The sequence below is a fragment of the Microcebus murinus genome, chromosome X (assembly GCF_040939455.1).
Source record: "Microcebus murinus isolate Inina chromosome X, M.murinus_Inina_mat1.0, whole genome shotgun sequence".
Lineage (NCBI taxonomy): Eukaryota > Metazoa > Chordata > Mammalia > Primates > Cheirogaleidae > Microcebus > Microcebus murinus.
The window spans coordinates 49887132-49913035 of record NC_134136.1 but is presented as its reverse complement, the minus strand read 5'-3'; the positions used below and the strand labels follow the sequence as shown (position 1 = coordinate 49913035).

General features: G+C 40.3%; 1 protein-coding gene and 1 pseudogene across 2 annotated transcripts in view; both read right to left on the bottom strand.

Moving 5' to 3' along the window:
- The window catches only part of GRIA3 (glutamate ionotropic receptor AMPA type subunit 3), a 300360-nt gene that overhangs the window by 201220 nt on the left and 73236 nt on the right, over positions 1 to 25904 (bottom strand). The gene's annotated exons all lie outside the window — the stretch shown is intronic.
- LOC142865838 (guanine nucleotide-binding protein G(I)/G(S)/G(O) subunit gamma-5 pseudogene) lies at positions 73 to 25897 on the bottom strand (annotated as a pseudogene).

The following is a 25904-nucleotide window of genomic DNA, read 5'->3' as shown; positions in this document are numbered from 1 at the left end:
TAAGTAATTATTAAATTGAATAATTATTAAAATGGTTATTAATTAATGTAATTAATACTACCTACAGTGATGGATAGATTCAGTGTGATCCCTATCAAAATGCCAATGACATTCTTTGTAGAAATAGAAGAAATAACTCTAAAATTCATGTGGAATTACAAAAGACCCCAATTAGCCAAAGCAATCTTGAGCTAAAAGAACAAAATTGGAGGCATCCCACTATCTGACTTCTAAGTATACTACAAAGCTATAATAACCCGAACAGCATGGAATTAGCCTAAAATCAGACACATACACCAATGGAACAGAATAGAGATCCCAGAAATAAATCCATGTATTTAAGGTCAATTGATTTTTAACTAAAGTGGTAAGAACACAGGATGGAGAAAGGACAGTCTCTTCAACAAATGGTGTTGGGAAAACTGGTCTCCACATGGAGAAGAATAAAATTATACCTCTATCTCTCATGATAATACAAAAGTCAACTCAAAATGGGTTAAAGGCTTAAATGTAAGACCTGAAACTATAAAACTATTAGAAGAAAACATAGAGGAAATGCTTCATGACATTGGACTGGGCAAAAATTTTTGGATAAGACCTGAAAAGTACAGGCAATAAAAGCAAAAATTAGACAAATGGGATTATATCAAACTAAAACACTTGTGCACAGCAAAGGAAACAATAAACAGAGTGAAGAGACAACCTACAGAAAGAAAGAAAATATTTCTAAACTATACACCTGACTGGGGGTTAATATTCATTGGCTCTTTTATTTTTATTTTATTTTTTTATTTTATTTTTTATTTTATTTTATTTTATTATTTTATTTAAGTATTTTATTGTATGCAGCCACCAGTGTATATAAAACAATTATCCTTGTGAAATAGAAGTTCATGAAAATTCAGAGAGGTAGATGTTAAGTACTGACAAAAGTAGAAGTTTGCATATTACGGCACATGTATTGTTATAAGGCTAAGCTTTTGTACAGGCTTCAAATTTAGTTGTTTCTTGAATATTCACCAGTTCATAAGAAATGGTTTGGGAAACCTTTGAAAGATTCATTTTCTTACAAAAAGGAACAGACTTTCTGGAATCTGAAGGGATTTGTACTTGAAGATACTCCAGTCAGCTGAGGATCATGTTGAACATTCTGCAGACAGAATTGTTTCAAGTCTGCAGCTGCCTGGGAAACTTTAACACAGTTGAGCCCCACCTCCATCCGGAGCTGTTGAACCACTTTCTTCATAGTGGCAATGCTGGAGGAACCAGACATGGTGCACGCGAAAGCCAGGCCAATTCATGGGTCGGTGGGTTGCGGCTCGGCAGGGCCAGATGGCTGGGCCCATTGGCTCTTTTAAATGACTCATTTTGAGGACAATAAAACCATTGGTGGTTTTAGTAGTTATGGGCTGGGTGTTTTGGGTGCATCTGTCACTGCTGGGGAGGGACTCTTCCAAGAAGCCAACACTGACCCTGTACTCTCATCAGAGTCCAGAGTGTTCACCATTACACATGGAACCACTCCTGCATTCTCATCAAAGATGCTGCTTTACCTGGAAATCTGGGCTATCCATAATGGCTGAGCATTGACTGCATGTGAAGCCTGCAGCGTGCTGGGGATGGACCTAGGTGAGTATTTTGTCCAAAGTGACTGTTGACTTTTCTTACTGTGGGTCAAAACTTGAATTTTAAAGCTAGAAGAGACCTCAGAGATCATCTAGTTCAATGATTTTCAACCCTAGCACTCCCTAGAATCACATGAGGGAATTTAAAGTCTAGGTCTCACCCCAGACTATTATCTCACTCTCCTCATTATCTTACTTGCTTGTCATGAAAATCTAGAGAATAGATATTATTGGCTCTATTTCACAGATCAAACAAGTTCAATGATGCTATCTGGCAGTGCCAGCATCATATAGCTAATAATTAGCAGAGGTGTGATTTGAGCATAGTCCTTTGATTCCATTTTGAATGTGTGATCTTTGTCTTTTGTATAAGTCTTGGAACCCTTCCTGTCACTGCTGGGGAACACCCAATCAACAGGGTGACATGATCTTCAGACCTCTCTGGTTATTTATTCAGGCTTCCTCAGAGAGGTGATTTTGAGTCAGATCTATCTATTCTCCAGGAGGAAATACATTCTGTCCTACACGATGAGACTTTACTTCCTCAGTGTGGCATAGTAGACACTTCATCCTCAGACTTCTGCTCATTTACTCAGCCTCATTTCCTTGTTTTCTGCCTTTCTGCTGAAAAGTTGGTAGAAACCAGACTGTAGAACACTTGAAATACCAGGCAGAGGAGTTCAAGCTTTAATCTCTAGAGCAGTGCTGTACAATAGAATTTTCGTTGCAGAAACAAAATGCAGTGATGGAAATATTCTTGTACTGTCCAAGCTTGTAGCCACTATGTGTATATAGCCTTTGAGTACTTGTGATGTGGCTAGTGGGATTGAGAAACTGCATTTTAAATTTTATTTGTTATTAATTTAAAGTTATAGTTAAATAGCTACATGTGTCTAGTAGCTACCATACTGTGTCTAATACACAACCCTAGAGGCATAGCTGTGGAAGCAGTAGGAAAAAACACAATAATGATATATCTTAGGAAAAGTCCTCTGGCAGCATTATGTCAGATGTTCCATAGGGGATCATGTAAACACTAAGAGCGTGGAGACTGTAGTTAAACTACCTGGGTACAAATTCCAGTTGTGTCACCTACTAGCTGTGTAACCTTGGGAACATAACTTAAGCTTTCTGAGCCTCTGTGTCTTCACCTGAAAAATGGGAACAGTAATACTGCCTACATCATAGGGTCATTGTGAGGATGAGATGAGATAAAATTCATGGATTGTTTTAGTGCAGTGCCTGCTATACCACACTAGAATTTTCATCTGTTCATGGCTGAGTGAAGGAGGAAAGGGGGAGGGATCCTGTGTTGCTCAGCTGTCATACAGAACTCAGCTGCATCTCTGTCAATTAAATAAATGTAATATTCTGAAAATCATCACCTATATAGGGACTTTATGGAGAGGGTAGAAAAAGTGATCTCAAGGTAGGAGAGTAGATTGTAGGGAGAGTAATCAGAATGACCGTTTTCCAAATGAGCTTTGAAAAAGCTTGGAACCAGCAGGTTCCAGAAGTAAAAACAAATGCACTATAAGAGCAAGAATATGGAAAAGAGAAAATGAAGCCATTTAGAATCTCCAGAAATGCATCCTTGGATAGTAGATGGAGTAATGGCTTGGGAGTCAAAAGACAGCCATTGAACTGCTGTGTCATCTTAGGTAAGTAAGATTCCCCTCTCTGGGCCTTTGTCTTCTCAGATGTAAAACAATCAATTAGATTAGCTTTATTTGTTTAACAAATACTCAATGTGTATGTATGGGGGAAATACATGCCATGTATAAATATGAATAAAATAATCCCTGGCCTCAAAATGCTTATATTCTTATGGGAGAGACAGATATGTGCTGGACATAATGATGGAGAAAAAAAAGCATATTTGGAACCCAAAGGAATAAACACTTCCATCTGGGAGTATGAGGAAGGATTCACGGAAGAGGTGTTAAGATGTGCCTTAAAGGATAACTAAGAGATCAGCAGACTTTAATGATCAACATTTCTTCCAGGTTCCAAAGTAATAGCAGATATGTATGACCTCTCTCGTGTACATGTAATTCACACCCTAAATCTTAGTTCTAGGATACCCTCAAGAGCCCAGTGGTGGTTAGTTCATTTAATTAGAACATGGTGGTACTCATGTCACTAGGCTCCTTCTGTCCTACATCTGTGAAGAGTATCCTTAAACTTTCTGCCTGTTTGACAAACGAGTGCCCCTTGTACCAGTGAGACCCAGGAAAAGGTGGTGGGAAGAGCTCAGCAAATCCATCCCACTCTGGGAAAAATCTCTTCAAAAACAGATTAGAGAAATGGTAGAGCCTAGTGGTTAAACATGTAGGCTTTGCTCTCCAACTGCCTAGGTTTTATTTTCTGCCTCATCATTCAATAGTTAGGTGAATCAGTTAAATTTTGCAGTCTCTCTGTGCCTCATGAAACATGGGTGACAATCTTCACAGAGTTGTTGTCAGGATAAATGAGTCAATTCATGTAAAGTGCATAGCACAGTGCCTGGCACATAATAAGTGCTCAATAAGGTGTAGGTATTGTTATCATTATCATCATTACTATTATTTTTATTACTACTCAAAGGCTTCATTTCTGGAATTTGGATTCCTTAGCCTCTGTTATTTTCTTGCATATGAATCAGCTCACTCATTTGTGCTCTAATTTGGTCATTTTCTCAATTTGAGTGTCTTGGTAGGTGCTTTAGCCACAGGGCTGGGCCAACTAGTGAGAGCCTAGAGCCACCTCTATCCTTGGGCCAGGTTTAGCTTCCATAATGTCAGTCCACAAAGTTGCCTGATATTGGCAAAATTTTTAATTCTAGAGTTGTGCAATTAGGCTTGTAAACATTCTCCACTTCACTTCCCTAATATTTTTTTGGTCATGGAACTTTTCCCATTGTCACTCCTAGGGTCTGCGCCTCATGTTTAATTACATTTGGGCAGCCCTTCTGTCTGCAGCAGCCTGGCTGCACCCTCCGCCCGTCTTGCTGTTTGCTTGTGATATGCCTTCTGAGGACCAGATAATTCTTGGAGAACATAGGGCCTGGCTTTTGCCAAAACGTGTTCATTTCTTATTTATCAAAGAGCAGAATAGAATAGAGCAGAATAGCACAGCAAAATGGGGGGCGTGCGTAGATTGTGATGAGAGGCAAATAGGACAGTAGGACTAGTTCTATTTTCTAAAAGGCCTAGTGACATTACATTTATGTGATGTACAGGTGACTAAGATCAGTCTCATGATGGGACACTTTTCTGTTTCCATGTCTGTTGTCTCTCTTTCTCCCTCACCGCCCCCACTTCTCCAGCATAGTGTTCTATGTTATAGGATCAGTTTAAAAGCAAGTGTCACAAGCAAGCAGATGCCCAATAGTCACTATTTGATGGTGATTCTCAGTGGGACAGGTCTTATAATTAAGCTTGGGTTGTCAGATTTAGCAAACAAAAAGACAGGAAACACAGTGAATTTAAATTTCAGATAAACAACAAATAATTTTTTAGCGTAACTATGTCCCATGCAATATTTAGGACATGTTTATACCAAAAAAAGTATTTGTTATTCATCTGAAAATAAAGTTTAATTGGACATCTTATATTTCATCTCACATTCCTAAATTAGGCAGAATAGATGGTCACGTAGGTGGCATAAGTTAGAGACCTAAGAATTCCATTTGCCCAATGATATTGCCCTCAGTGGCCTGGTTCATTACTTGAAATCCTTGCTGTACACAGTACCCTTGAGTTAAGGCATTAGAAGCCTCTGTCACAACATGCATATGATTTGGGAGGGGTTCTGCACTGAGCCATTAACCAGCATTTATAACACCCTAGCCCAGATTAGTTCTATAGGTGAGTTTACTGGTCATCTCATAAAGCCTAGATAAAATGAGACACAAAATAGTTGAGTTTAACTTGGGAGAGGGAAAGTTGGGATTGGACTAGAGCCAGGGTCATGCCCAAGAATGGGCACTGGAATGGAGGGCCCAGACATAACCTCATGTATAGAAAGTCATCTATATGATACGATTGAAGAGGTGCTGGGTCCCCCCTTCCACTGCAGCCACAGCGCTTGATGGTTCACCATTAGTCTTCCCTTTGGGTTACCATTGCTTTCTCTCTAGGCCTCCTCCCAGACGAGAGACAGCCTTGTATAATGAAAAGATCCCAGATCTTACAGTCAGACCTGAGTTCAAGACCTAATCTGCAACTTGCTAGCTGTGTGATTTATGTTGGGCAAGCAAGGTGTCCTCTTTTTTATTTCTTCATCTCTCAGGCTGGGAAAATGATTCTGGCCTTGGAAGTCTTATGCGATTGATGTGAGCAGTAAATGAAAACACCATATGCACAAGTCCTTTGAAAACAGGTACTGATGGAATGCTTTGAAAACATTAAAATGCATGTCCTTCTGAGAGGGGGTAGTACAGTCAACCAGTCCTGGTTGCCTGGTGTATCATAAAACTGTCCTCCCTGAGTGGGGGAGATGGGCCCACAGGAAGGTGAGGGGTATAAATTGTGGGTGCTGCTGTGGGGCTAGTGTGGTGGGGAGGATGGGTCCAAGCAAAAAAAAGCTATGACCAGCCCCCATGCCCCCAAATAAACTGCCAGTTCTAGCATTTTGCCAAATACTGATCCTATGGCATGAGCTCAGAGCAGGAAGGCAGGACTGCAGGGAGGAGGTACGGAAGACTCCCTTGAAATACTGCGGGTGGCATTCACCAGCTCTCAAGGAAGAGCTCCAAGTTTAGGGGGACAGGTGGCCAGCGGAGGTTTTGAATCTACCAGAGGAAATTATCCTCCCTCTGTGTGCTCAGGATAAGATCTCAGAGCCAGGGAATGTTTGTAAATGGACTCTCTCATTTAAATAAATCCCACTTAAATATTTATCAGATCATGAATATGCATGTTTCTCTCTCTTAGCACTGGAAAGAGAACGGGCATGTAATTTTTAGATGGCACATAAATAATGTAAGGGGGGAAAAAGGGATCTTTGTTCTGTGTTGACTGTGTATTTACAGCATCTCAAGAGGTCTTGAAATAATGAACTGATTTTTCCCTTTCCCAGTCTACATGTGCACTTGGAGTTTCACTTGTCCCATCTTTAGGGTGATTTGCACATATTTGTATCCCCAGGGGAGGATTTCTGGAGGCAAGAAAATGAGGATGGGCAACTTTCAATTATAAGTGAGTTAGCCAAGGCAACCCTTTGGCATCCCCTCCTAACTGGCTGTCCCCACCTCAGATTTGAATGGGAGGGGCGGCAAGCAGAGCTACTCCTGCATCCCCTATTCAGAGGCTCAAAGGTGAAGGCTTCCAAGGCTCTTAAAAAAGCAAATGTCACTGAAGTGGGCAACCATTGTCCTCCCCAGCCATGAGCACTTGAATTTGGCTCTAGGCATCTAGCAGAGTTATAGGGAAAAGGCAACAGGGCAGTTTTGATGAGGGCTCTGGTGGGTGGGTTGGAACATGTCAGGGCCCCAGGCTCACCATGGGAGGAAGGCAGCTATAGACTACTTTTACTTTGCCCTTCTATTTGGCTGAGAGCCAGCTGCGACTGTAGTGCAAGGCATGAAGAGGTGAGAGAGGATATACCCCTACCCCTGAGTTCTCTCTGCTGGACTCTGCATCCCTAACTGTCCTTCCATAGTAGCACACTCATGGCTTTGGGATTAGGCATGAAGTGCTTGCTTCCTATACTTCTCTCCCTCTATCTGTATAAGGAATTGAGAGAGGACTGGCTTACCCTTTTGCCCTAAAGCATCTTTAAAAATAATAGTCCTTCCTTGTTAATAGGAGAGTTGAAGGTGGCTGTCAGTGTGGAGTAATAGGAAGAACACTTTAACTCGGAACCAGGGCGGTTAGTACCGGCTCCATCACTTACTATGAGTGTGAGATGTTGAGCAGACCACTTAACCTTTGCATGCTACTACTTCCTCATCTGTGAAATGAGGAGCATGACAGTACCTCTCTGGTAAACTTTTTGTGAAGATTAAAGGAGATGATGCATTGAAAAAGGTTAGTGCAGAGCCTGGCGCCTAATGAATGCTCAGTCAAGGGTGGATATTAATATGAGAAACTGATTATACATTAGCCTCAAACTTTCCCCCAAAGCCTGAGTCTTTCACTGTCAGTAAGGAAATGATCCCCTGTCCTAAGGTGCGCTGCAGTGTGGTGGAGCGGAAAGATTTTTGGACTGGATGTTAGGAAACTTGGGCGTTCATCTGCTTTCACTGCTCATTAGCTGTGTGACCTTGGAAATATCACTTCCCCTCTCTGAAAATATAGATTTTTATTTTATTTTATTTTTTGAAACAGAGTCTCACTCTAAGCCCTGGGTAGAGTGCCATGGCGTCAACCTAGCTTGCAGTAACCACAAACTCCTGGGTTCAAGGAATCCTCCTTCTTCAGCTTCCCAAGTAGCTGGAACTACAGGTGCAAGCCACCACACCTGGCTAAGTTTTTGTATTTTTTGTAGAGACTAGGTCTCAGTATGTTGCTTAGGCTGGTCTCGAACTCCTGACCTCAAGCGATCCTCCCACCTCGGCCTCCCAGAGTGCTACTATTATAGGTGTGAGCCACCACACTCAGGAAGATTTTTAAATCTGTAAATGGACAATAATACACCTATACTGCCCTCCTCATTGAGTGTGAATGAAGATAAAAGACATGGGAAAAGTGTTTGGAAGTGTAAAGTGGTAGGTTATCTTTTGAACAATATTAATTAGACTAACTGAATGCTCTTCCATTTCAATGGGTTTCAGTTAAGCAATAATTTTGAGCTCTCACTTTCATTTTAGGTGAGAAAAGAAAGCAAATAGTATATGAAAATATTTGTTTAATTTCAAGTTAGAATATTCAGAGAGCAAAACGGATGGGTGCTAGAAACATAAATCAGATCCACAGAGCTCCAAATAGCTTATCAGCAGCTATAAGGAATTATGCGGTTAGTGAGAAGGTAGTCTTTGCCTCCTATTTTTGTCTTCTTTCCATCTCTTCTTCAAAGATGCCTTATTAAACTGAAGGGGAAGCAGTACCTATAGATGCAGTGATAAGACACCCAGGATTTTCTGCGACAGTCTAAATTTCATGTATCTTTCTTCTTTTCTATAAAGGTGATTCCTGAAGTTGGCAACTAAATGTAGTTTCATGCTGATGCTTCTGTAAAATTTTAATCATGTGTCATAATAATAGCTACCATTTACTGATCATTTATATCTGTTTATCAGATACTGTGCTAAGCACTTTCACAGTATCTCATTTAATTTTCATAACAGCCTAATGAGGTAGATACTGTAACCATTGCCACTTTACAGGTGATCAGAGAGGTTGTTGCCCAAGGTCACACAGTTAATCATGTCAGAGCTGTGATTGATCCCCAGGCTTGCCTTAGAAAAGCCAGAAAAAAAAAAAAAAAAGAAAACATGTTTTCGGACCATGTGTCCTGTTTCTGTGTTCAGAAAACATGTCCACTGTCAGATGTTCTGAACATCTGCTTGGTGGGAATGGTCTGTAAAGTCAAGTGATGAGAAAAGCTGGAATTGGGGGAATGTTGACTTTAGATTTTTGAGGGCTGCCAGTGAGAATAGTTATTATCATGTCTTTTTATGTGTTTATCTTTAAGATCACAAAAAAAGAATCCTTCTTATGATCTCCCACAAAATGACCAGAGATTCCTCATGCTCTCCAATGGTTGTCCTTTGCTTTCTTTTCATAGCCTCCTAGTAGATGAGGCACACAAATGACTGGGTCCATCCAGCCACATAGCAATGGCCTCAGGAAATGGGTTGCAGGTGAAGAGAGTGATTGTAATGGCAGGTGGAACTAGAGACATGGTCCTTCCTCCGAATTCCTAATATTCACCAGCTTAAGCCAAACAAATGTAAGACCATCCACTGAGCTTTGCTTCCCAATTCTAGGATTCAATATGGACTATGAATCTAGAGGAGCCTAAAAATATGTCAGGAAAGACATATGCTGTGCTTTCTGTCAGCTTATTAAAAATGAAAATATAGATATATTTTTGGTGGAGCCACTAACTTCAAGACTTTGCAAAGAGGTTGTCTATTCAGTTTAAGTTGCCTTCAGGCATTTGTTTGCTTGTGAATGAAGAGAATTCTGTTTTCTGTTTTATTGTTTTCCAAAATATGCCAAGTAAAACCATAAAAATGCATTGGTCCAGTTTTTCTAATCATGTTCTTCTCTTTAGCAGTGGGCCTAGCCTCAGCAAAATGTGGGATAGATGGAAGGCTGGCTATGCATTTAGGATTGTAGGAACCAAATGAACCTTCCTTCCTGATCACCAGTATTGCAATTCCAAAAGCAAGGCTTCCTTCTTTGGCCTGAGGTTTTTTGCACTTGCCTAAAATGCAGATATGTCTAAGAAAGACTGTGTATCAGCCATTGCTACCTCCATGTAATGTAAATGAGCTTCCCAGCTCCTTTCCTGGGAACAGGTTCTGATAGAGAAGAACCAAAATTAGCACAGTGAAGAGATAAGTAGGGTGGTCCAAGGCACAGGAGAGACCAGCTAGGGCAGCTAAGGACCTTCATTCTATGTCTCAGCAGTCACTGCTTTCCTGTGACCCTAGTAAAAGCATAATGGTAATGGCTAACACTTACAGAATGCTAACTATGCCCAAGGATTGTTCTAGGTGCCTTTCATGGATGTAATCAATACAACTGTCCTATAAGTTAGGGACAATTATTATCTCCACTTTAAAGGTGAAGAAATGAACACACAAAACAGAACCTAGTGCCTGTGGCTGTTCTTGCTAGCCACAGTATGGCCCAGAGAGCCATAGGAGCCACTGGTGTGATTATCATTTGTGGACTAATCCCATTTAATGTGGTGACTTGTTGATTTGCTAATTGATGCAAGGAATGGATAGAATTGGCTAGATCTTCCAGGGTAAGTTTGAGTACATGAGGAACATGGGAAGGTACACTGACTCTTTTAATTCTGTTGGGTAAAGCCTTACGCAAAGCACTTTGATTCTGTGAGCACAAAAGGATGAGCCCTTCCTCTTGCATCTTAATCACTTATGTACAGAGCAGTTCTTTTAGCTTTAGGCAATTGCCCAGTCATACTCAGCATTTGATTTTAGCTTACATCATTATGCCATTCTTCTTTATTCCTGTGAGAGGGGGTGCAAAGTATATTACTGCCATTATGCAGATAAAAGAATTGAGACAGGGTAGAAAAGGCTTAAGATGATAAATCTGGGGCTAGCCTTTAGATTTTTGGAATCCTACATTTTAAGTAGAATTATAGATTAGGGGACTCACCAACTTTACAAAATACAGGACAATTCATTTTTCAGAACCTGAAAACTCAGACTTAAGAACTTTAAAGACCTTTCCAGCTTGACATGTCTAAGATCATTTTTTTAATGCTACTATCCAGCACTGTGCTAGGTGGATAAAATGATGGAATAAAAAATCACTTATAAAAGCCTTAGTCCCTACTTTTGAAAATTTGAAGCTTATTGATAAACGATGACACATTTATATTATACAAAGCACTGTGTAGGAAGGAATATATGAAAAGGAAGATAAATGGGTAGTTTTGGTAAATAATATTGTACTGCTTCCTTCCATACTGTGCGAAGTGGAAATCAGTAATTCCTTTTCCAGTATTTTCAAGAGGAATACATTTCTGCTAAGAGCTTTCCAAGGAGAAAGAGACCTGAACAATCTTTGGAAGCTTTTTCTCAGCATCTCAGATGTATAAAATGGTTCTATGGAATAATTCAGTCCTTTGCTTGTTGCCTGGAAGTTTTATAGCTGATGCAATTCTTTTGAGTTTCTTAAGCAATATAAAGCCTCATGTTAAATCTCTTTAGCAAAAATTACCAGGTTTATGTTATTTATTGTTAATTTTCTTTATTCCTTATTTGTGTCTGTCAGTCATTATGGTTTAAGGAACAGAGGTGGCCACTGTAAGATCAGCAAAGTTTTTCTTTGCAGTCTTGACACTACCCCTTTTCTCCCTGGATTCAGAGTCCTTCTCCTTTCTTATGTGTCTCTCCCCTATCCACTTTTATTCCCATACACCTATTTTATATCCTGTTCCTCCTAGTCCCTCAAAAGTCCCCCTGCCTTTTGAGAATTTGTAATTGAAGGGATATCTTAAAGATTCCCTTCCCTGGGACACCTCTCTTACTTCCCAAGCTCAGCCAAGCCTAAGAAGGATAGAGCCAAGAAGGAAAATCTGCTATGAAAAGGCACCATTTCATGCTTATAGAAATGTTCCATGGATTATCTGTGCCTGGCTCACCTCCTCTGGTACAGATAACTGAGAACTGACGACATCAGCTCTCACATTACTTTCCATCCTTGTCACATTGCCTATACAGGCATTTTGAAACAGTTTGCCTTCTTCAGTTTTTCACTTGGAGTTGTGGAAATTACTATCACGCTATGCTTGTCTTTAGAGAACTCATGTGGATCTCTAAATACCATTGGTTTGCATGAAATAGTGCAATATCTACACTTTAGCTCTTGAGAGTCCTCACATGTTAATAACTATATTGGCTAAGACTCAGGGGCCATCTTGTACACTGTAGTTTTGTCTTTTAGCTAGAAACCCATAACTAAGGTTCCCAGCACTAAAATATCTGTTGGTTAGACCAGGAAGGTGATATTTTTGGTAAAAATGTTGTGTCATGGAAGGACTCAAAATCAGGATAAGCCCAGTGTGTAGGAGCTAGGTGGCTATCTAATGTATGATATAATCTGAGGACACAATCTACCCATGTTCATGTCCTTTGCTAACTCTTCAAGGCTCCTGTAGTCCTACATTTTGTTTTTAGCTAAAGTTCTCTCATTCATTCATTCAATTTGTTCAATTTACAAATAATAATAATCTAGGCACTGTATTATACTCAGCACTTAGCACAATGCTGGTGAGATGAATAAGACAACAATCTTGTCTTCAAGACCTTTGCAATATTGTCAGGGAGATGAATACATAAACAGATAATAATAATACTATTGTATGATCAATGCTGTATAAAGTACTATGAAGACACAGGGCAGGGTTTGGGGGGTAGATCTAGGCCTGGGGAAACAAATATTTGAGCAGAATGTTTAAGAATATGTAATTTACCAGATAGAGTGTGTGAGAAGGGGTGAGTGGAGAGAGGGGGTTGAGTGCTAGAAAGAAGACACAGTATGTGCAAAGTAACGGAGGCAAAAAAGGACATGGTCTATGTGCCATATTGAAAAGAGCATAGTTCCAGATGGTTACAGCATAGAGCAGTAATGGGTAAAGCATGGGCAGAAATGAGGCTGGGAAAGTGGATTGGAGTTTAGTTGGATCAAGAATAGCCTTCTGTGCCATGCTGACAAGCTTAGCGTAACCACAACATTGCTGAGAGCTTTTAGGCAGGGGAGTGACATGATGGAAAGATTGCTGTTTGGCAGTGGTGGAGAGGGGTAAGATCAGGTATAAGAATGGTGCAGGAGGTGATGTCAGTGGTAGTGGGAATGTAGAAAAGTAGTGGGAACTTGATTCAGTGGTAGTAGGAATGTAGAAGAGGGTCTTTAGTGATGGGATGTGAGGGATGATGAAGAGGGAAGATGAGGTTTCTGCTTTGGACAACAAGGCAGTGCTATTCATTGAGCCTGGGAATATAGGTGGAAGTGAAAGTTTTCTGAAAAATATGAATAAATTCAGAGTTCAGAATGTTGAGTTTGAGGTTCAGATAGGGCATCAAGGTAAAGGTTCTAGGGGAAAACTAAATATATGGCTCTAGAACTGGGGAGAGAAGTTGGGGCTGCTGGAAAGCCCATGTCAAATTGTAACTGTTTTGCTTAGAGATACATTTTGAGTCTTTAGAGAAATTGGATATACTCAAGAAGCACAAGTGCTTTATCTTTTATCATAAAAATTCACATTGTTTTTTTGTAGGAAATGTTCTTTCCATTTTAAGGAATCCTGGAGATTGCAAATGACTATGTAAGGCCATATTTTAAGACCTTGAAGGTTGCTGGTAGCAAAGTTCTTGAGTGAAGGAGAGCCCACTGTTGAGAATTCCAGTAAACCTTGTTAGAAAAAAAACTTGTTAGAAGTGTGTTGTAGAAGTCCCTGGTTTGGAGATCTACCAGGAAGGGTTTTAAGATCTACCGACACATCCTAATCTACCAACTAGACATCATTTCTTTTTCTCCCCTACCTACCAGGGTCCTAGAAAGGTTAAGGGCTGAGCACTAAGAGATGAGCAAGAAAAACATGTGAATGTGCTGAGGGTCCCTAGCTAATTTACAAAGCCAATGTGGGTGGTTATTTGTGTCTCTATGACCCTCCTAAGAGTAGTCATTTGAAAAGGAGTTCTAGTTTCATTATACAGTTGACCCTTGAACAACATGGGTTTGAACTGTGCACTTATGTGTGGATTTTTTTCCACCTCTGCCACCCCTGAGACATTAAGACCAACCCATCCTCCTCCTCCTCAGCCTGCTTAATGTGAATACCATGGGGATGAAGACTTTTATGAGGATCTGCTTCCACTTAATGAATAGTAAATATATTTTCTCTTCATTATGAATTTCTTAATAACGTTTTCTTTTCTCTCACTTTATTTTAAGAATACAGTATATAATACATTCACAAAATATGTGTGAATCTCCTGTTTATGTTCTGGTCAACAGTAGTCTATTAGTAGTTAAGTTTTTGGGGAATCAAAAGTTATGCATGGAGTTTTGACTGCACAAGGGGTGGTTGGCTCCTCTAACCCTGCATTGCTCAAGGATCAACTATTAAATATAAATGGAAGTGCTATAATCGTCCACGAAATTTTAGAACCAAAAAGAATCACTCTTGATTTTACTTATTTATTTATATGTCTCTGCTGCCCTTGTGAACTGTGTGCTTATTAAGGGGAGGCACTCTGTTTTATTTACTTACATAATAATGCCCCTGGCACACAATTCTTGCACTCAGTAATTGCTAGTTGCAGAATGATGGCATCCACTCCCTCATTTTACAGATGTGTAATCTGAGGACCAGGAAAACTATGTGACTTACTCAGGATCACACAGGTACTTAGTGGCAGAGCTGGGCCTGAAACTGAGGTTCTGGTTTGATGATGATTTTCTTCAACACCCTTAACTAGACCATTCACCTCTCACAACAATGTATTCTTGATGTGTGATGACAAAGAGTCTCTCCTTGATCAAACTCTCATCAGTCTGCTCCAAGCCCTCTTCTCAATAAGGCCTCAACCTTGGCCTATAAAGCTTTGAACAAAACACTAACATACTTTCTACCTTAAACTAAACTTTCTAGTTTAAGGCTACATCCCCAGGATGACCCTAGCCTCCTTTAAAGTGCCTGCCTGAGAAAATTCAAGGCTGCGAAAAGAATTTATTGTTTCTTCCACCCAGTACCTGAATATAGGGCCCCTGTCACCCAGGCTCCATGGGAGGGTGAGAGCCTAAGTTCAATAATCACCAGTTAACAAACTCAAATGGGTTTCACACAGACCAATACCCTCTTCCTGCTTTTTGTAATTTTTCACTTTCCTGACTCTACCGAGCCCCTTTTGACTCCCCACCCTGTTCTCTTATTCTCCCTTTAAAATGCTCAGTCCCCTTTGTACAAATTGATGGTGAGTTCAGATTATGCTTGAACCTATTTCCCTATTGCAATAGTATATTACTGATTACAATCATCCTTAATTCTTTAACTAGCATCTGGCTTTGTTTATCTTTGACAATGGTTACAGATTCTGACTATATGAAACTATGCAGAATGTTCCTGGCGAACTTTCCTCTATTTCTGAGCATTTCTCCCCACCTCCTAGATGCTTGGTGGGCTCTTGAGATTACCTTTAAAAACCTGGGGATTAGAATGCCAGTACTCTGTGTGACCATTTGCCTATGAGAAGATAAATACAGCCTCAAAAATATACTTGGGCAATTTGTATCAACTTCAGTTTAGAAAAATCTCCAAACACCTCTGTTTCCCTTAATAACTCACTGTGGGTCTGTGATCCATGAATTCATCTAAGCCTTTATTTGGGGTGGAGGGGAAAGCTATTTATATTTTCAGTCTAATCCACCACTTGGTGTAATGAGTTCCATATGTTTCCTCCATTTTCTACCTGCTGTGAAAAGTAGAGCTTCCTTTATTTGTCCTAAACTCACCTCTGTGGGCTATATGGTGGCAAGGCATACAAGAACACACACACTCAGACACACATACCTGTGATTTAGGAGGGAAAATGACCCCATTAACTGTTATCTTTGTTTACAAGCACATTAAAAATTCAAATGAAAGGGAGCCCAAGTAATGCAATTGGAAGCTACACAGTGGCAGCTAATTACCCCAAGGAGAAGGATGTAAATCCTTGACAAAATGGAGGTCCACTGATGCAGGAACCTATGGAAATAAATGGAAGGCCTGCTATGGACTGAGTGCCTAGCCAAGCCCTGCCTGCCTGCAGTGGAGTTGAAATACCCTCTAAAAGTTCAGTGTGGCCCAGGAACATAACCTGTCAGCCTCCTCGCCTGACATGCTCTTAATTAGCCTCCGTTCTACTGCCGAGAAAGCCCGCTGAGGCAGTTAGCACCAGAGAATTAATCAGATAATTTTGGAGTCGACAAAGCAGGACAGCAGCTGACACTGGCAACTTATTGATTGGAAAGGATCCAGGAAGACAGGGAATGCAGTAGTCTTTATTTGTGCCACCCATTCCCCTGAATGAAGGTTCTCCACAGAGACTACAGTGGCAGCAGGGGGTGGAGTGAGCTGTGTTCCGCCTTAACCTCTGCCTGTCTCTCCCCCCAATCCATATTCTGTCTTTCTAGCTTCCATATACTTTTTGGCTAAGGCATCACGGGGAGCCATGTTGATGCCAAACAATGTGTTGACTGCAAGAGAGAGGGAGAGAGCGCTGTTGATTTTGTTGCAAATTGCACTTTTGCTACAGGATTAGTGGGGAAAATGGAATTTTGCCAGTCTTTCCCTCCCTCCTTTTGTTTACTGCCTATTTTCAACAGCCCTGTAATTGCTTTCCATTTAGTAAAAGGAACATTGTTCCTTTTTTGGTTTTTCTTTTAATTGTGTTTCTTGCCCTGAGCTCTGAGTTTTGGGAGCATTGATGGGAATGCCATGTTGTTTTGGTTCTAGATACCAACTTGGCCTTAGCAATCAAAGCAAGGTCATGGCTAAGGGAGGCAGTTTTGTGGTGGGCTCAGAAACATTTATGCCTTCTTCCATGAAGCCTTCCCTGACTAGTCCAGCCTGCCTATCATGAACTCTCTCTTCTTTGAACTCCCACAGTACTTCAAATATGTACCACACAATCCAGGTCTTGCCTTATGCTGCTTCATACTAATCTTTGCTTTACATGCATTAATCTTAACCCATATCTTGGGCCACAACAGAAGCTCTTTAGAGCCAAAAGCTCTACCTCTTATTGAACATAGCTGTTAATACCGATCTAGGCACAGTAAGAGACACTCAGGAAATCCTACCTTGCTTCACTGACAACCTCTTGAGGAGTTTCTACAACCATTCCTTTGATCTGCTGCTTCCTTGGTACTATTGACATTTTGGGTTGAATAATTCTTTGTCGTGGGAGGAGGATACTGCCCTGTGCATTGTGGGATGTGTAGTAGCATTCTTGGCCTCTACCCACTACCAAAATGTCTTTAAACATTGCCAAATGGCCCCTGAGGGGGGAAAATAACACTCCTTCTCTATTGAGGACCACTATTCTATAATGGCAATAAAATAATAAGAGCTAAAATTCATTAAGCACATTACAGTGTTCAGCTTAGTGCTTGCTAAAGACTTTATATGCATTCTCTTGTTTAACTCCCACAACAACCCTACCTTGGCTTTAATTGTTGTCTAAAGAGCTCAAAGGGACAAACCTACCTCAAAGTCACAGTTGCAGGTTTAAACCACTGTCTGTCCCTTCCCCAAGTAACATTTAGAAAAACCTTTTCAATGACCTCTCAGGCCCAAACCCTGAATTTATAGAACACTCCAGCTAACCCTTAAAGCTGTGAGGACTACCCATTCATTAAAAACTAGATATTCAGCTTAGTGAGGGTTAATTCCTCAAGGAGCTTGATAAAAAGCAATGGAAGGTCAGAGCAAAAGCAACGCTGCCAGCTGTCACCTCCTTTTATCAGAGATGCGAATACCATTTCAAACAGCTAATGCATGGCAGGGGGGCTAGAGATCTATTTCTTTTGCTCACACGATGACATTTTAGCTCGGGAAGCAGAATTTTTAGTTAGCCCACTGAAGTGACATTCCTACCCTAAATCCTGACCAGCTGTCTTGCAAACAATGCTATCGGTCACAAGAGGGACAGGGTAAAAGAAGTTAGATAAACTAGCACAGATTTGTCCTTGATGGGGGCTGAGGGGGGTTACTCAAAGCACATCTCCTGACAGTAGCACCATCTCTACATGTGAAGGACAACTCAAGAGAGAAAATTTGACATTTTAGCTTAATGTGTCTCTGGAGAAGAATGTATCTGGCTGTGAAGTCAATTCAACCTCAAATTCACTGTCACCAAGGAGTTAACGACACATTAAAATTAGTGATATCATTCGATGGAGAAATATTCTACTTATGGAAAATACCTTTATAGGAAAACTGCCTTTCTGAGTCTGAGCTGGAAATATTACAGTAAACAGGATCTAATCACAGCGAAGCCTTTTTTCAGCTTTGCATGACAGCTGTAAAATATGACAGTATTTATTAATAGTCGCTGCAGTCTAATCTGCAGCACTGGAGAGCTACAGCAAAATATGTTAAGCTACTGAGAGAACAATTTTCACAGTAACTAATATTCAGTGTTTGAAAGGGTGGTTTAATGTCTTGTGATTTTTTTTCCCCTACTGATGGTCCAACTCAAGGAACGAGCTACTAAGCTAATAACCTTTGTGGAGAGGAAGTGTTTAAATAATTTATTTCAAGAGCTGACAACAAATTGCTTGGTACTTTCTCTTCTTATGCCCCAAAGCAGTCAAGGATGTGCAAATCAAAGTATTAAAAAATATGACAGTTTTGGTATTTTCATTTTCAATGAAATTCTCATTACAGACACATGTACTGTCTTTTATTCACAATCCAGTCCAAATAGTCATTTACTATTATTATTGTGCAGGCTCTCAAGATGCTCTCAAAGTTGAAGACTCATCACAATAGATTAGGCAGGTTGCAGAAACTAGTAAATGTCTCAGGTACTGTCAACCCCGATTATTGCTGCTCAAACAGGGGAATTTAGTATCTGTCTCTCACAGGATAATGTACTCTCTGGGCCTTCCTAATTTATTCAGATGTAAAAAGTAGCTTGAATTTCAATAAAACTCTCTTGACTTCACTTTTCCCAGAAGGCAAATGGACATGACTAGAATTGGAGCCATCTGTTTCCTTCGCACATCCTTTAATTAGTTCTTAAAGTGGAGGATGGGAAAAAAACCCCACTGTAGTCTGTTTTATTTTTTTTTTTAATTGAGATACCCGATACCCAATACTTTCTTTAAAATTCCTGCCAAGTACTTGGAAGGAACTTTAAAGAAGCTCATGATAGTGACGTGTCATTCCTTGCTTTCTTCTTCTCCAAACAGAAATAGCCCCTTATCAATGAGGACCTGGAGGTCCATGTCTTTCTGTACTCTGGAGTACAGAGTACTCTGTACTCTGCCCCAGAGAGGAATATATGAGTTCCCTTCACCTCACAGTGAGGTCCTCAACACAGCAGCACTCCACTGGTGTGCAACGTGAGCAAAGCTGCATTCTGCTTGCATTTAGAAGTCTGCCCTTTCTCTGCCTTCACCTTTGCAACTCATCTGTCCATTAACCTAAATTTTTGACGTCCCGCCTATCTGGATCCCTGGTACCCTGATACCACAAGAGATTGTATTCATCTGTGGACACCAGACTTTAAGAATGAAATCAGCAACTGGATTGTATCCACAGGAAGACCACCAGGATAGGGAGGGTCCCAGTACCAGGTCCTTAAAGGCTGGCTAAAGGGAATACTAAGGGAAGAGGTAATAGCTGTGCTCAAATTTTAAGAGTGTGGGAGGCTGTATGTCAGCCAGTGAACAGCACATAGTCTGTGGAATGTGACAGACCTGGGTTGAAATCTGGTTTCATTACTTTGTAGCCGTGTGACCCTAGGAACTATCATTTAAACATTTTATGCCTTGGTTTTCTGGGTTGTAAAGATGCAGGGATGTTATGAGGATTAAATGTGATAATCCACAAGCTCAGGGCCTAGTACATAAGTACTTAAGAAATGGCAGTTGCTCTCATCAAAATAAGATAAAATGATAACAATAACAGCTATTTGTTGACTTGTGCCACTGATTGGTATGGAGATGTGTGTATGTGTATTTGTGAGGAGAAAGAGGAAGGAAGAGAAGGAAGTAAGGAGAGGAGAAAGGAGGAAAGGAGAGAAGAAAGAGGAGAGGGAGAAGGAAAAGGAGAAGGAAGAGAGAGATTGATTTTGTGCTTTATCTGGAAAAGTAAAACTGGGTGGAACCAATGAGGCTAGGCTATGTAAGGAGGTGGTGAATAATAATATGCAGAAAGGTGTGAGCAATTGAAGTTTTGCTTGTCTCTCAGTGAGGTTCAAATCCAACCAGTTGAGAACATGCATAGTCCTCTGAGGAAAGGGCCTTTTCTTTTTATCTTGGGGAATCTCTTTACCTCTTAAACCTTTCAGGACCTTTCAATATTTTCCCACCTTCCTAGCTGTCTGACAGTCCTTTAATCTTTTCACAAGGTGTCTGCTCAAATGAATGCAAATATCATTGGTGGATGTGGGAACAGTTGGGTTAAAAATTATTTTTTTCCAGGCTGCTTAGATAAATCACTATTTCAGCAACAGGATTGTCAACTCCTCAAAGGCAGGACCTAATTCTGTTTCTTTTAAATACTACCAGTGGCCTAGCGCAAGCTAGCACTGGGGAAAGCCCAATAATTGCTTGTTGACTGACGGGATAATTGTTACAACTGCCCATGTTCCTGCCACAACCTTCCAGAGAAAATAGAAAGGTCTGTTAGAAGGCTGTTGACGTCCAGAGAGTTACTTGGGAACTGAGTAGGGAGTTTCAGGTTGAGAATGGGAGACAGCAGGAGTTTATTGAACACTAGCAAGAAGGTAGGGACTAGTTGCCTCAAAGGGCACCCAGAGCTATTATCTCATTATCTAAGCTGAGAGCCACAGCTGGGCCGGATTCTTTCATCTCTGTGGGCTGTGCCCATTGAAGCCAAGGAGAGTTGTCAGGTGCACGAGAGAGTCTGGCTGCAGTTCTCAAGTATATCGCTGTTCTGGGGGAAATGTTAGCACCACACAGAACTAGGTCACTTACACCCAAAAGATAGGTCTAATAACTAGAAGAGGTGGCCACCTCCCTAGCATGGTTTTAGGATTTCCTATATAGGAAGGTATATGGGCAAAGGACCTCCAAAACTGGACTTGTGGTGCCTGGGATCTTAGAATTAGAAAATTATACTTTAGATCAGGGTTCTATGTCTGCAAAAGGCCTTTGCTTGAATAGAAATATCTTCTTCCTTGGATACACTAACACATCAAGTCACTAATAGCCATAGATAAATTAGCATGAATAAATTGGTCAGCTGAGCTGTTGTCAGTAGGAGAGAAAGACTATTATTAATCAGTGGGAACAAAATGCAGGACAGGAAAGTTTTTAATGGAGGTATAGAGGCAGGTTGGGACAGAGATGTTAAGGTTTTGCTTCTGCCAGGGAGGGCAGGTGTAGACATGTGCCACAGTGAGGAGTTCTGGCTAAATAAGGAAAAGGGATGTCAATAAAGAGGAGAGGGTACAGAAGGGGCAGATAACACATTTAGTCAACCTCATAATTTTTCCCAAAACTGACCTTTTATGTACATAACACCAAGAACATAATTTTCAACTTTGTATTAATGAACCAAGGTGGTATTTTAGAAACTAAGTGAAGTGATGACCTGCAAACCCCAAACCAGACCTTTCTCTACAGACAGAAATCAAAGCACAGCCAACAAAGCCCTGAAATCCACTCAATGTTTCATAATTCCAGAGGAAATATTATCTTGGGTGTGCTACAGATATTTTAAATGACCTCAAATGTTTAACCCATTTCTCACTCATCTCTGCTCTTATATAGTGGAGTCACATCATTTGTACATTTAGTTTATTTGAATGTAATTATAGGTGCTCTCTTCTGTCTTTGTCTTCTATCACTCTTATGTAATTTAAAATATTCTAAAATTATGCTTTGCCATTGTAATTTCTCCCCATAATTTTTATTACTGAAGCAACAGATGATCATTGAAGAACATGAGAAAAAACAAAATAGATAGTTTACTGAATATTTTAAAGAATTTTGCCAAATAGTTTGATTTATAAATTAGGCTTTCTTTTCCTTCCTTCTTTTCCTCCCTTCCTTCCTTTTTTCCTTCCTTCCTTCTCTCTCCCCTTCCCTTCCCATCCTCCCTCCTTTCTCTCTCTCTCTCTCTCTCTCTCTCTCTCTCTCTCTCTCTCTCTCTCTCTCTCTTTCTCTCTCTCTCACTTCAGCTTAGCATTGAAAAACAGACATGGCCTCATTCTTGATCAATTAGTAAGGGAGCTTGGAAAACACTAAATATATGCATAAGCCTGTGCTATGTAGCAGAGAAGGCACAAAGTATAAGTCTAGGGGCTAACCAATTGTTATCACACTCAAGAGTAGGGCTTGGGAGGGTATAGAGCAGACCCAGTGGCACAACAGAGAGCAGTTATGCTCAGTGCCTAGTGAATGACATGGACAAAATAGTTCTGTGGGTGTTTATAGGAAAGGAAGATCTCTGTTCCTTAAAACTGGCTCTCCTCCTGTCCAGTCACCTCAGAAAACAGCATCACCATCTTACCTAGTCTCTCAAGCCAAAAGCTCAGTAGTCATCCATGAATCCTTCCTCTCCCTCACATCCCACAGTCAATCTGTCCATAAGTTCTGTTGATTCTGTCTCCAAAGTATATTTCAACTCCATCCCCTTTTCTCCATCTCCAGCCTAGTCTAAGCTGTCATCATTTCTCACCTGGATGACTACAATGGCCCTTGAATTGGTTTCCTTTCTTTCACTCTTGCACCACACTTCATTTTCTATAGAAACTTACATCATGTGACTTCCTTGTTCACAGTCCTCCAATGATTTCCCACTGCAGTTAGAATCAAATCCATACTCCTTACCATGGCTCCTATTCATATTCCAGGCTATAATCTGGCTCCTGTCTACCTCTACAGCCTCCTCTCAGGTCACTTTCCACCTACTTGTTACCCTTTAGCCACACTGATCTTCTTTTAGTTCCTCAAACATGCCACAGGTTCTTTGCACTTGCTATTTCCACTGCTTAATACTCTTTCCTTCTACTCTTCAATCATTGCCTCCTTCTAATCATTTAGTTCTCAGTTTTAATGCCCCTTCTCAGTGAGGCTGTCACTAAACAGCCCTTTAAAATTAGGTCTTATCCATTATTATCTGTATCTTTCTTTCCTTTGTAGTACCTTATTTAAATGTGCAATCATCTTATTTGTAGGTTTACTTGAGTTTTGTCTATCTCTCTCATTAGAATGTAAGCTTTATAACAGCAGGGACCATATCTATCTTGTTTATCACTGTAACCTTAGCATCTATTGAATGACTTAGTGAATGAATCACATCACTGTGAGTTGGAGTGGTCAACAAAGGCTACCTCGGGGAGGTAGAGATTGAGGTGGGTTTTGAAGTATGGAAGGACGGGCATGATTCTCATAATCAAGATGAAGGAGAGAATTCCAGGTAATAGAAGAAGTGAAGTTGCTGAAGCAGGTGTGGTTCTGGCACATTTGGGCAACAGTGGACAATAGGAGCTGCCTATAGTGGAGGGTTCTCTTCAGGTAGCATAGGGAAAACAGGTTTGTTAGTTGGTTGAGGTATAATCGTGTCAATTGAGTCTTGAAGATTAGACCACTTTTTTTTTTTTCAAAGCAGGTAATAGAAAGTCACTGAACATTTTGGAATAGAATCTTGGTATGGTGTTTTGAGAAGGCTTTCCAAGAAGGAAATCAGTGTAAAAGTTTATTAAAAGTATCTCTTAAGCAGAGTAGATTAGTCCCACCAGCTAAAATGTCTACAAATGAAAAAATATATAAACTTACATGAGTCAGAAAGGTTTATTTTGGCTCCAAGACCATAGATTTGTCCAAACTGTTTAGTGAGAAGATGTGAGAAAAGATGCAGGGATAAGAAATAGACAGATGGGCTTTTTCTTCCTTTCCTCTAATAGAGAGCTAATGAGCAGAGAAGGGTCACAGGAGATGGGGAGAAAATTCATTAATTGTGTCTTCTGCTTTTGAATAAAGGGAGGTTATAGTATTAGAACTTATATTTAGTTTTTTTTAAAGTTTCTGGAGAGAAGCTGCCTGATTTATGAACTTCAGTTCTGAAAATGAGATTGCTGTGCACTAGATTACACTCTGTGCAGTATATGGAAATAGGCTAATTCATCCTCAGTGTTTGGACAAAATGAAATGCATTAAAATTTAGCAAATTGTGAATTAGAACATCCCAACTATTTTGGTTACCCCGGTCATATGAGGCTGTGCCTTGAACACACAGTGCTCCTTCCTGACATTGCCCTTTGTGCTCTTTTCCTCTTTCCAAACCCCCATTTCCCTTCTCTCTTGTAATCCACAACTTACCTACCCTTCAAGGCTAGCTCCTCTAGCAAGCCTTCTCTGAAAACTCTACCTTTTTGGAGTACCACCTTTTTACAAATCTTAAAGCAATCAGAGTCTATAGTGTAGCACTTAATTCGACGTTGTTCTATGTTATTTATGAGTTGTTTCATGAATATCCTTTTCTGTCCACCCCCTACTGGAATAATATTATATACGCATCTTTCACAGGATTGGAATATACCACTGGGGGATTGATAATGGCTTATAGACTCGATTGACTACTTAACTGATAATATATAAGTTAGGGTTGGTAGCAAGATACAAAGTGTCCTTTGGCATAATATCTCAAAAAAATCACAGAAACATAGAATATTACATTAAGAAGGGACAGAAAGAGGTGAGGAAATCAAGGCCAAGAGAACTTCAGTGAATGGTCAAGGTCAGAGAGCTTAGACTAGAACTCTGGGGTCCTGCTTTAGGTTCATGAAATTTGTTGATATTTTGGAAGTAAGTACCATAGGCAAATACAGACGTATTTCCTAATAGGACTTGATGATGCAGCAAAGGGAGAGTAAAGTGAAAAGTGCTTTGGATTCCCAAGAGCAAAATGGCTCTTCAAGGTAAGTTACCTAGAAAGCCCTCTTCCCCAGGCATCCCTTAGTCAGACAGGCCTTCCATTTGCTCCTTCTGTCTCTGAGTCTGAAAACCATGAGTCAGAGAGAACCACTCCTCGCCTATAGGCAGAGTTACAGGTAAATGACTGAGAAAGTACCATTGTCTTCTGGAATATTTATCATGGTGATAGCATTCCTTAGTTTTACTGAGGAACCCCTCAAAGATAACTAGGATTTGGAGGGGTCCATTTAGGTGAATTTTGGTGTGTATACTTTAGCTGATTAATTAATACACCTTACTGTATAGTATGTAACATCAGACTCTTCATTCCTGTGACTGTTTCAATAGAATGTGTCCTCAATACATTCATTATCTCATTGTTAGGAAAACCATCCAGCCTCAAAGCCCAGTTTCGCTAGTTTTCACTCATTATTTCTATCTGGTAATTGTGGAAGCCCTGTAAGGTGAAGACCTAATGTGATCTGGCAGAATAAGCCCTGGAAGCAGGCAACATTATCACCAGTCCCACTTTTGTGGTTAAACTACTGTGTGAAAAAGCACATTTCGTCTTTGGGCTTCAGCTATCTCATCTATGAAATGGGGATAGTCATAGTCTCTGACAGGATTATTTTTCTAAAACTTTTTAGTTTAGGCTTCTCTCTACTTTAGACTAAGCTGCTTTTACTTTGTGTATTTTAGACCAGATAATGTATTTTGGGGGAGGTGTTCTTTTTCAGCAACAGTGACTCAACCGAAAGGGTGTCCCAAACCACTTTTCGGGGAGGACTTCTATAGCTTAAAAAATTAGATTCTAAAATTACCATTAATTTGATTTTTTTTAACCGTTGATTTATTTTGAATATTAAATACAATTTAAATAGAGGACTAGATTTCATTTGTTGGAAGAAAAGGGCACATGAGTTGAGGAAGGTCGAACACAACTATTAAACATTATTACACGGATATCCAAAGAGGTGAACAGATGCCTCTT